The 12,419-nt window shown below is 37.8% G+C and overlaps 1 non-coding gene across 1 annotated transcript; it reads right to left on the bottom strand.

Annotated features, from left to right (window-relative positions):
- Positions 1 to 11,715: 11,715 nt before the first annotated feature.
- LOC131923027 (small nucleolar RNA SNORA67) lies at positions 11,716 to 11,857 on the bottom strand. The gene has a single exon (XR_009382481.1). It is a non-coding gene; the product is annotated as a small nucleolar RNA SNORA67 (small nucleolar RNA).
- Between the last annotated feature and the right edge of the window lie 562 nt (positions 11,858 to 12,419).

Consider the following 12,419-nt stretch of genomic DNA (forward strand, 5'->3'; position numbering starts at 1 on the left):
ATTAATGTTCTTATTATTTCATTGTCAAAATGAGATTCTCTTCATTCTATAGTTGTCTGCTGCTACAATTTCTCAATTATTGTATTATTGATAAATTTTAGTACAAGAATAGATGTGCAATCTGATTACAAATTTTAAGTTCAATTGACCATACACATGCAGTATAATAAATATGAGCAAAAATTAATGTTTTAATTTCTCTGTTCATGTAGCATGATCTATTTTGTTATCCTTATGATCGCTCCATATAGTTCAAAGCATTCTTCTTAAAGTGAACGATGATTTTATTAAACTATTAAATCTGATTCTGTAAATCTTATATAGTGAAAAATATATTTCTATATCATAATTTCTTAAAAATTTAAGAAAGGAGTAGATTTTTGAAGATCACTATTGTGTTCAAAAATAGGTTCATTTAAATTTCATTCAAAACAGTGACTGCCATTCAGTTACAAGCTTACCAATTTCCAAGTTTTAATATATTTCTTATCACTTATGACACACATTTATTTTCTTGTATTAGATCCACAATTCCAATTTTAAAGGAAATCATGAAATGTATTATACAGTTTTAAATAAAAAAAAACCTTAAATCCAGTTCTTGGTGTCTTTGCAACTGAATTTTCATACCCTATTTTGTTATGTAAAGAAAATGTCATTCTTGTTTTGTGAAACCAAACAATACTCTAAGAAACCTTTATATATATATATATTTAATTTTTAATATTTTTTAATTTAATTTAATTTTATTTTACAATATAATTTAAAAAAGTAATACTTGCTACTTTTTTGCTGATTCATAGAATGTCAACATATTATTAATATTAGAAGTAATTATGTAAAACATTTCCAAAACCTTATGAGAATTCTGAAGGGATAATTATATTAGCATGCATCTAGTGAGCATATATGATAAACTGCTGTGGGATGGTCTGTATGTCAAGTGTGTTGCTGATTGGTCAGTAAATAAATCACTGATTGGCCATTGGCTAGGCAGGAAGTATAGGCGGGACAAGGAAAAGAATTTTGGGAAGTGGAAGGCTGAGAGGGAGACATTGCCAGCCGCCATCAGGACAAGGAAGATGTAAAGTACCGGTAAGCCATAAGCCACGTGGCAAAGTAAAGATTAATAGAAATGGGCTAAATATAAGCGTAAGAGCTAGACAATAACAGGCCTGAGCTAATGGCCAAGCAGTTTAAATAATGTAAGAGTCTATGTGTTTATTTTATAAGTGGGCTCTGGGACTGGCGGGACTTGGTGGTGGGAGCTGGAGAGAAATTCTCAAGCAACAAATGGCGCCCAACGTGGGGCTCGAGTTTCCACCTTAAACCTAACAATATTTAATAACCAATTCTAAACAGAGCCAAAACCAGGTTCTTGCTTCATATCTCTTATGGACAACTAGGTGCCACAAAATATGGGTTTGAGCTACTGGCGGGTTCCTGGCATATACACTTGACCTACAATATGGCGGGAATGAGACTTATGCCAGCAACACATTAAGCTATATGGGAGATTTAGTCTTTACTACTATTTTAAAAGAGAGAGAGAGAGAGAGAGAGAGAGAGAGAGAGAGAGAGAGAGAGAGAGATTTATGGGCTACACGCTGCTTTCATAAAAGCATAGACCCACTATTTCTGAGACTTGATGGCTCCCAGAGCTGGCGGAACCGCCATGTTAAAAAACTAAAACGGATGGAGCCAGCAGCCACAACGCCTTTTCAGGCTTAAAAGGCTGCAGTTTAAAACAATAAATTCACAATACAACTGATTCAGATGAAATAATTTCCAATATATATAAAAATGTACGTAGACTTTAAAAAAAGATAAAAAAAATATATACAATTATATAAACAAACAGTTTTTAAAAATAAAGTCTTTAAAGAAACAATAAAGATAATAAGCCACATAAAGATGGCTATCACACAGAAAATCTAGATTATGTTGTCTTTGATATTCGTACCTAAAGAAAAACATTTGATTATAAAAGCTGTTCAATTATGCCAAAATATAAATTTTAAAGGTACCTTGACTTCAAAATTTGGATATAAGGATATGTTACTTTAAAAAAGAGGTTCTGCTTTTGTTTCCACAGAAAGCCAGAGGCTATGGATTTGTTCCAGATTAATATACATCAAGTTTGATCAGCCAAGACCCCCTGAAAGGTCTCCAATGACACCATGGCCCAGATGATCCAACATCCGGAACGGTTTCAGGCAACTGGCTCAGATGATACACCCTCATGGACTACTCCATAATCCTAAAATTTTCTTTATGTCCCCATAAGATACAGCGCCCCCCTCCAACAGGAAATAATAAAAAAAGCTACACCCAAATTCCCAAATATACCAAGCTGGCTTTAGAGATGGAATTGGCTCACTCCCCCTCTAAACCCAGACATATTGCTCAAAAAAAAAAAAAATGGTTAAGAAATTCTTATGTCCCAAATCAGAAGAGCCCTCTGATATGGGACAGAGAAAAACCAATATTTTTATTTAAAACAGGTTGATTATAAATACAATCTCTTTCTAAAGAAAAAAAGGGGATAGTTTAGATATGATAGGATGAAAGGGTAGATTAATGAACCTACTTTTAAAGAATAACAACTTGTTTAAAATGTTTTACATTGCTATAGATTTTAGTTTATTGATACAACTTTAAACTTAATTTTGTTATACTGTATATATATTTCTATTCTTGTTTGAGACATTATGTTTATGTAACTCATTTAAAATTATAATGGATAATTAAAAAATAGATTAATAATTAGTCATCTATGATAATCATATTTGTAGCCATGTTAGTTAAGTCTTCTAGGTATACATAGTTATATTTCAGATAGATAGGTAGTCTTCAAACACTTCAAAGACCTACAGAATATGGCATTTAAAATGTTTTAAAAATTTAGACTTTCTGGACAGTGAGACATGTCTGCTCCTGACAGCACCGATTTACTTCAGAGAGGAGGATGGGCATCGAAGACACTCCATACAGAGTTTATCTTCACCTTGACAAAAATAGCCATTTGGGCAAGAAACTGTTCTTGCCTGGACTGCCTGATCAACTGGACATGCAGGACCCATACAAAGGTGACCACTGAACTTTGCTTGACAAAATGGTCCTTCAGGTTCCTGCTTTACAGAGAAAACTGCCAGACATTCTACAGGACACAGAGAAAAATGAATAAGAGACTCTAGGCCTGTGGGCTGAAGACAGATGCCCCAACTTTACAAGAGGACTTTGAATGACTGTCCATGCTGCCAGCTGTCTCTGTCTACCCTACAAGACTCCTAAAAGTTGCTTATATCCTTCTCCATTTCTCAGGTAGTAGTATATCCTTCTGAGGTCTTTGATGTGGTTAAAGACTAGATACTTACAATTTTCCTTAATGATAATAAAAGATAAGTTAGATATAAAACCTTAAACTTACAAATATAGGATAGATAGGATCTCTTCTTTAATATTGTAACTGTAATTCTTGCTTGATAGTTGTTTTGTTATATATAATTTTACTATGTTAAAGTTAAAACCTTCCTTTTTAAGAAAAGAAAAGGGGAAGTGCTGTGGGATGGTCTGTATGTCAAGTGTGTTGCTGATTGGTCAGTAAATAAATCACTGATTGGCCATTGGCTAGGCAGGAAGTATAGGCGGGACAAGGAAAAGAATTCTGGGAAGTGGAAGGCTGAGAGGGAGACACTGCCAGCCGCCATCAGGACAAGGAAGATGTAAAGTACCGGTAAGCCACAAGCCACGTGGCAAAGTAAAGATTAATAGAAATGGGCTAAATATAAGCGTAAGAGCTAGACAATAACAGGCCTGAGCTAATGGCCAAGCAGTTTAAATAATGTAAGAGTCTATGTGTTTATTTTATAAGTGGGCTCTGGGACTGGCGGGACTTGGTGGTGGGAGCTGGAGAGAAATTCTCAAGCAACAATAAACTATACATATATTAAAGAAATTTAGTAAATATTCATGCTGATTATTTGTGATTTCAAGACTCAGAATTACATATGTCTACATTTATATGTTTTTTGTGTAAGTTTGGTCAAAAAGTTGCAAAAATGAGGTAATAAAATAAAAGCATATGAGTGCCAATATGAGAAAACTTTTAAAATTGTCTAAAGCAAGTACACTAAAATTATCTAATTTTTAGTTATACTACAAATATCCTGTAAAGAAAAATTGCATTTAAAATAAAAATGCATTGTCAATTTTAAAGATAACTTCAGTTAGCATACCATGGGATTTCTACTAATTGAAAGTGAAGAAATTTATGCTCAATTTGTCACATTAGCAGAGACTATCTTACTGCCTATGTTTAATTACTCCTGACAATGTTATTGAAGACATTCTAAATGTACTAGATTTGTTTTGCATATGTTGTGCCATTCTCTTCATTTAGAAATGGAGAAAAATTTAATGATCGCTGAAAAAATATATATTCAATTAATAAAGTATAATGGAAGACAAAATAAGCAGGTGTTTTATTATGCATATTTTTAGTAAGGTCTTCAATTTATTGAGTACATTTTTCCAACATGTACATTATCTTTATGCAATTAAAATCTGTTGCTAGTTTGATAAAACACACTAATCATAAAATGTGTTATTATTCCACAGATGTAATGTGGAGATAATATTTTTATATCTGTCTCAAATCCCCCTCTCTCTAGGCTTTAGTTTAGAATATGAATCTAATATATCTTACTTTTCGGTGTATAACAGATCGCAATGTATCTTCTCAGAGTAAATATTCTATAATTTATGCTACATCATTTTTTAAAGAGAGAAAACAAAAATAAACGAAATAATTGTGATTGATATTTGGGAGTTTAAATATATGATCCCATGCTATACTGTTGAGAATTTTGATATGTTCATTTTGGCACACAATACTGGATATAGTTAAGAAAGACAATGGATGACAATTTTGCAGATTCTGAGATTCAAGGAATATTGAGACATCTGGACACTGATACTTCATCCCTGCTTCTATATATCTAATTTCCATCTGTACCACCAGAAGAAATCGGTGACTCAAGTGAACACCGAGACTCACAGAGCTCTTAAATTTGGCTGCAACGTATGTGACAGGATGTAAGGCAGTATGTTCACCTTTCTAGGGGATCTCTATCAGGTGCACTCTCAGCAGCACACTTAGTCCTTATAGAAATCTACAAAGCCATCTGTGAGCTATTGTCTTCAAAGATCCAAGTTCAGATAAGAGATAAATTCCACAACTTACAGATTTCATTAAGAACCTCATCCCACAGGGCTACATATCTTCTTTTTCCAACTCTGTAAATAAAAGATCTCCCAAGGATTCTTCTACGCATATCTTCAATTACAAAAGTTACTAAACTCAGGTACTTTCAAATCAGGTCTTTGTATAAACAAACACATTGCCCTATATTTAAATCCTGAGTCACTTCACCATCATCATTGTTACTTAGTAACTTAGTTGACAGCATCCATAATCATTTTGAAAACAACAACAACAACAAAAAAAAAACCAAAAAAGCAACCAATAATTCAAGTAATGTGAACTGAACAGGTCCGGAGCAAAGAAAGCAAATAAGCTAACTACAGATCTTCACCTCTCCCTCTTCTCATACATATCCAATACTCTGGTCTCATCCCCATCTCTGTCACAAACCACATGTGGCAGCCTGGCCCTCCTCTGTAGTGATATTTTATTTCTGCTCTAATAAATATAGCTTGCATGGAGATCAGAGGAAAAAGTCAGACACTGTATTAAACATAGAAGTCAGGCAGTGGTAGCACATGCTTTTAATCCTAGCATTCAGGAGTCAGAGATTCATCCAGATCTCTGTGTGTTCAAGGACACACTGGAAACAGAGCCAGGCATGGTGACACACCCCTTAATTTCCCAGCACTAGTTAACCATAGGGTCTGGAGATCTGTACAGACAGAGAGGAAGTGATAAACCTGGGCACAAAGAGGAAGTGATATAGCTGAGCAGAAAGAGGGATTGAGATGGCAGGGCACAGAAAGACTATAGGTGTGTGTATACAGGAAATAGCTCTCTTTGGCTGAGGATTTCTAGTGGTAAGAATGTGGCTGACTTCTTTCTACTTCCCTGATCTATCAGTTTTTACCCCAATATCCTGCTCTGGCTTCTTTATTAATAAGACCATTTAAGATTTGTCTTACACTCCTCTGTGTCCCCATGTCCCTCAGATCACAGAGATCTTCTCTTCCAACTATCCTTCCCAGGCATCACATAATCCCAGTCCTGTAGCTGAATGTTTGCTATTCCCATCTGGCTCCCTTGCCCTGTGTTTCTGAAGCTTCTCAGACCCAAGTAAACACACAGAGGTGTATATTAATTAAAACTGCTTGGCCTTTAGCTCAGGCTAACTACTGACTAGCTCTTATACTTAAACTCAGCCCATTTCTGTTAATCTATATGTTGCCACATGTTTTGTGGCTTTCCCTGTGTGCCATTACATGCTGCTCCATGGAGGCAGGCTAGCATCTCCTGACTCTGCTATCTTCTTTCCAGAATTCTCCTTGTCTGCTTATCCCGCCTATACTTCCTCCCTGGCTACTGGTCAATCAGTATTTTATTTGTCAACCAATCAGATCAACACACATTCACAGCATACAGAACATCCCACAGCACCTCCCCTTTTCTGTCCTATCAAAAAGAAAGTGTTTAACTTTAACATAGTAAAATTACATATAATAGAACAGTTATCAAGCAAGAATTATAGTTATAATATCTAGTCTATTTGTACTTGGCAAAATTAAAGAAGATCCTATATTTGTAAGTCTAAGTTTTCATATCTACCTTATCTCTTATCATAACCAAGAAAACCCATAATTATAACTATATAGTCTTCAATTACATCAAAGACCGCAGAGGGATATAATATTTCCTAAGTAAACAGGAAGAGCATTCTGAGAAACTTCCAAAAATCTAGAATGACAGAGACAGCTGGCTACCTAGATAGTCACCCAAAGTTCCTCTGCAACGTTGGGGCATCCATCTTCAGCCTAGCAGCCTAGAGTCTCTCAGCGTCTTTTCTCTGTTTTCTGTAGAATGTCTGGCAGTTTCTTTTGCAAATTGAGACAGTGAGTATTTAGTGTAAGACAACTCTTGCTTGATACTTGCTATTTGGCCAATGGACAATAAAATACCATGAACTTAAATATTTTTTCAATGGAGGATACTCAAACTTTTCACCAGTTTTTTTTTTTTTTTTTTTTTTTTTTTTTTTAGAAAAATAGTTATAGTAGATTTCCCCCTTGGGGCATGAACTATTTTATTCCAGATTCCTTGATATTCTAAGTACCAGGCAGTTTCATCTGATTGAATGGCCTCAAGTTTAATGAAAAAGTGATTACACTCCCAATGACATATTAGTAAACCTATATATCAAAGCAACATTCAGCACTTATCAGAGAATATTTTTCTTTCATTAGATCTTAATTAACAAAGTCACATATGAACAATGTGATGGACTTGGAGCATTCAGTACCAGTCCTAATTTTTTTTTTTTATTAAAACTCCACTTCATAAAACTTCTTCATAGTTTTATGTGGTAACGGAAACAAAAACATTGTAATTGCCTGAGGCAGTGGATGACTGCAATGGAAGAGTGCCATCAAGACACAACACCACTGATACACATATGAACTCCTAGAAATTGTGACGAAATGAAAAAGACCAGGCAAAATGCTAGCACTGAGAAGGGGAAATGAGTGAAAGTCCCAAATGTAACCGAGAAGCAACTTAAAGGGAAACTCTGTTTCACCTCAGTACACTTCCACTGAGTGTAACAACTATACTCCAAGGAAGCCCATGTCCAGGAGTAATTGGCCATCAAAACAGACTCTGTGTTGTTGTTGTATTATTTGTTTTTTTTTTTTTTTTTTTTTTTTTTTTTTTTTTGGTTTTTCGAGACAGGGTTTCTCTGTGTAGCTTTGCGCCTTTCCTGGAACTCACTTGGTAGCCCAGGCTGGCCTCGAACTCACAGAGATCCACCTGGCTCTGCCTCCCGAGTGCTGGGATTAAAGGCGTGCGCCACCACCGCCCGGCTATTTGTTTGTTTTTAAGGAGCGCTGTTTTGTGTTGATATTTCTTGCCTTATTGTTTTTTTTTTTTTTTTTTTTTTTTGGTTGCTTGCTTTTATGTTTTGCTTTCAAATTTTGGTCCTGTTTTGAAAGAGAGGCAGAGACAGAAAGAACATGAAGATGGATTGGTAGGAACTTGGGGAGGATGTGGGGACAGGGAGTTAGAGAAGAAGAAATGTGGTAAAATAATTGTATGAAAAACTTTTAAAAAAATATTTTTAAAAATATATCAGTTGTGTATTTCTTGATGCAAATCTGAAGTAACGGTCCATACAGTGGCCCACGACTGGATTCCAGCAGCATCCCTACCCTATGCCAAGCATTTGGGGTGGGAAGAACTCAGCCAAATGCACCAACCAAGAGCCCCACCTGGTGTCATAGGCATCGAGTGCTTGGGCACCATAATGACCTCTTTGTGATGAGTAAATATGTCCCCGTCTAGCACCATGGTGAACTGAGAGAGACAAGAAGACCCACATGCAGGTCTGTGGCAGTTTTTCCTGGACTCCAAGCAGAAAACACAGGCTCACCTGGTACCTTGCAGGACCAAATGGGCACTATTAGAGTGAGCGAAGGTGGCAAGGGAGCTGACCTTGACCAGCTGCAGAACACAGGAAAGCGAGCCCTGCACTTTATTTGGGCAGCACAGCAGGCAGAGCTAACTCTGCTAACAAGAGCAGAGGTGAGCTTATCCTGAGATCATGAGTGTGGGAGACCTAACCCCACCCCTCATCTGCCTCATGGAGGCATGGGCTGGGGAGAGATACCCTTCCGGTGCCCCAACTATCAGGACATAATGCAGGTGGGAGAGCTGACCCTGAGGTAACAAGAGTAGGTGAACTAACCATGACCCCCTCCAACTGCAACACTCCAGAGAGCAGGCACTGAACCTCACCAGGGCAACAAAACAGAGCCAACCCTATTGTCAAAGGTATGGGTGAGCCAGACCCCAAGTTGTTTGGGAGCTATCACGGTTTCTCATCTGTCCTTTGGCGGCATGTCCTGAGCTGTCCCTCAGCCTCATCAACTGCGACATTTCAGAGAGCAGGCCCTGCATCTCACTGGGGTAACGTAATAGAGCCAACCGTGTTGGCAAAGGCGTGGGTGAGCCGGCACTGAAATTGTAAGCGTGGAAGAGTTGCCCCTACTATTCCTCTGCCATGTAGCAGTGTGGGTGGTGGGTAGATGTCCCCTTTATCCCTGCCCCTTAGTGTCTGCAACAGGCAAGAGAGCTCTCCTGCCCCCTTACCAGGTGTGTCTGCCAGGGAAGAGGGCCCAGCTCCTAGGCAATACAGCAGAGCTTGCCTGGTATTTGGAGGTAAAGGTGACCCAGGCCTGAGGTTGAGAACAAAGAGCTTTCCCCATTACTCATCTTACATGTGGCAACATGGGCGGAGGAGGGATGCTCTTCCTCCACCCCTTACCCATCAACACCTGAGACAGGTAGAGGAGGTGGCCATGGGGTCACAAGATCAGGAGAGCTGTCTTTGACCCTTACCCATCCTGGAGCACAGGAGGGAACCTGACCAACAGACCCAAAGCTGAAGGATCCCCACAACACAGAAAAACAACAGGATATCCAAGAAGAGACCCGGTGAGGGCCCAACATTGGTAGTGGGATAGAAACCAGAGGCCTCGAACCAGACCAATGACTCTCTGCAGTGAATGCTTGAAAGCAAAAAAAAAAAAAAAAAAAAAAAACCAGACAAGAGGGATTTACTGAGTGACTCACTGTGTCACACTGCAGCTTCCATGATGAGTTTTTAAATTATTTTACTTTATTTTTTCCCTTTCTTCTTTTAATTTTTGTTTTATTTGGGAGGTGGTGGGTGCAGGAGTGGGGGTGGATGCGAAGGTATGGGGAAATGAATGGGATCAAGACACATGATGTTAAAGACAGAGAGAATAAATAAAAAGAGAAAAATATATATCAGTTCTGTATAGTAGTATAAGTGTGAAACTCAGCAATTTTAATGCTAACTCAGGGGTTGGTTATGAGTTCAAGGCTAGGATGAGTTATCATCAAGTAAGCCACTCTCAAAATAAAACTGACCTTGAGAGATGGTTAAGGCAAAAATGTACTTCCCATGTGAGGAGGAGAATCTGAGTTCTGCCTCAGAAATACTGGTCAGTTATACTGGGTTTAAGATTTATACCATTTTGTTCCATGAGTTAGTGGTGACTTTTAATGAAACATTAATGGCAAACAAAAAATACCACATTAATTTATAGCATGATACTGTTTATAGATTAGTTGCCTCAGTTACTTTTACATAGTACCAGTTCCTACATATGGATCCTCATTTTAAACTTAGAACATATGTAATTTTGAAACACTGATTATTTTTCAAAAGATCATTAAGCATATCATGTATGTTATAAGGTAAAAACAATCATTTTGGCCAACATTGTTTAGGAAGAGAAGATAGGACAAACAATTTTTCAAGAATTATTTCAGGTCTATCAGAAACATTGTTAGAAAAAAAATGGCATACAGTGTAATGGATGGAAAAATAATTGATATTATTTCTTTTCAAATTGTTAAATGGTATGCTCCATATATTAGTTCATCATTAGGCTAGTTCTGCTTCAGAATTTTTGGTATTTTGAACAGAAATGATTAAAGAGGTTATTAGTACATCTAACAAGAAGAGGTCTCACAGTCTTTAAACATTACCCTGTCATCTGTGCCAAAATGTTCAGCATCATTATGCTCCCACAATAGCAATTTAGTACTGCATTGGAGAGGAAGTAATCAATATAGGCAAGCAGTGCTTTCAAGAGCAACCAGAAGGGCTGCAGCATTTACTGGGATGCCTTTGTGAAATCAATGAGGCCTCCACATGATGCAGCCTCTTGGCTCAGCTTCGAATGTCAGTAAGTGCCATGAACTACAATTATCAATCTTAAGCCTGTTCTAATATTCACCTTGTGTGTTTGCAAAGTATGATTTGATTTGTAACAGAAAGAAAAATTATAAAAACAAAAAACACTGGAAACCATGCTTGTCATCACTGCAAAATATTGAACTACATATGTGTTTAAGCCAGTAATATCATATACCAATATCATAGGTATTGAAGCAAGAGTGGAATGAGAAGGTTAAAGCATTTTTTCTCTGAAGCAAAATGTTCTCAATTACCCTTCATCCTTTTAAATTAGCTAATGACTGAATTTCTTTTCTTTTGCCTCAAAAAGTGACATTTATTCAAAGAGAAAAGAAAACAAAAACAAACAAACAAAAACCAGTATGTCCATCCCTTGGCTCCCTTCCCTTCCCTCTCCAGCTGTTCCTCAGCCCCCAAGGACTGAATCCTGGCTGGGGCCAGGTAGCAGGACAGCCCCTCAAATGAAGTCAGCAACAGTGAGGGACATCTCTTCAATGGAGGTGTTGTAGAATGGCTCAGTTTCTCCAGGAGTCCTTTTGTCTTCTGTTATCTTGTTAATAGCCACACCTTTACAGCCAAAGTAACCACCAGGAACTAGTTTTCCCTGTTGGTGGGAAGGTTGTAATTGATGACTAGGGAGACCTGCTGCATATCAATGCCTCTGACCTACATCAAGAAAGATGACAGAGCTGTCAGAGGATAAAATCTACCCAGACTGACTAGGCATACATGTAGGCAGCCAAAGGCAGACAAAGGCAACAAGCATCCCTTGTTCCCCAGAGACCTTAGGCATGCCAGGTTTTCTTCCAAGTTAGTATGTTCCTGAAAAGGGCACTAGTCAAGCCCTTGGAGAGAGACTCACCTTGGACTAATAATTGGATTTCAAATTAGAATATCAAATGTATAACCATATTACTCACTGGAATCAGTACCTGACTGTGTAGAAATTAATGACAGAATGGAATTATGGTTGATCTATAAGGGACAATATTCCTTTTTGTTTTGTTTTGTTTTGAATACTTCCTGACTTCAATTTTCCCTCTTTCCACTCTTCTTGGCCTCTCCCAACCTTCCCTCTTACCTAGATCTACTCCTCCTCCTTTTCCTTCAGAAAAGAGCAGGCCTCCCAGGGATATCAACCAAACACATCAATACAAGATACAAAAAGGCTAGACAAAAACCCTCATATCAAGGCTAGACAAGGCAACACAATAGGAAAAAAAAAAAAACATCCTGGGAGCAGAAACAGAGTCAGAGACACCCCCACTCCCACTGTTAGGAGTCTCACAAAACACCAAGCTAACACCAATAACAAATACGCAGAGGACCTAGCACAGATCCATGCAGGCAAGAATGGGAACAGGAGGGATCATCTCTGGGAGGAGGAATGGAGGGAGAAAATCTGGGGAGAGACAACTGGAACTGCAGGGC

This window comes from Peromyscus eremicus, chromosome 12 (genome assembly GCF_949786415.1).
Source record: "Peromyscus eremicus chromosome 12, PerEre_H2_v1, whole genome shotgun sequence".
Classification (NCBI taxonomy): Eukaryota; Metazoa; Chordata; class Mammalia; order Rodentia; family Cricetidae; genus Peromyscus; species Peromyscus eremicus.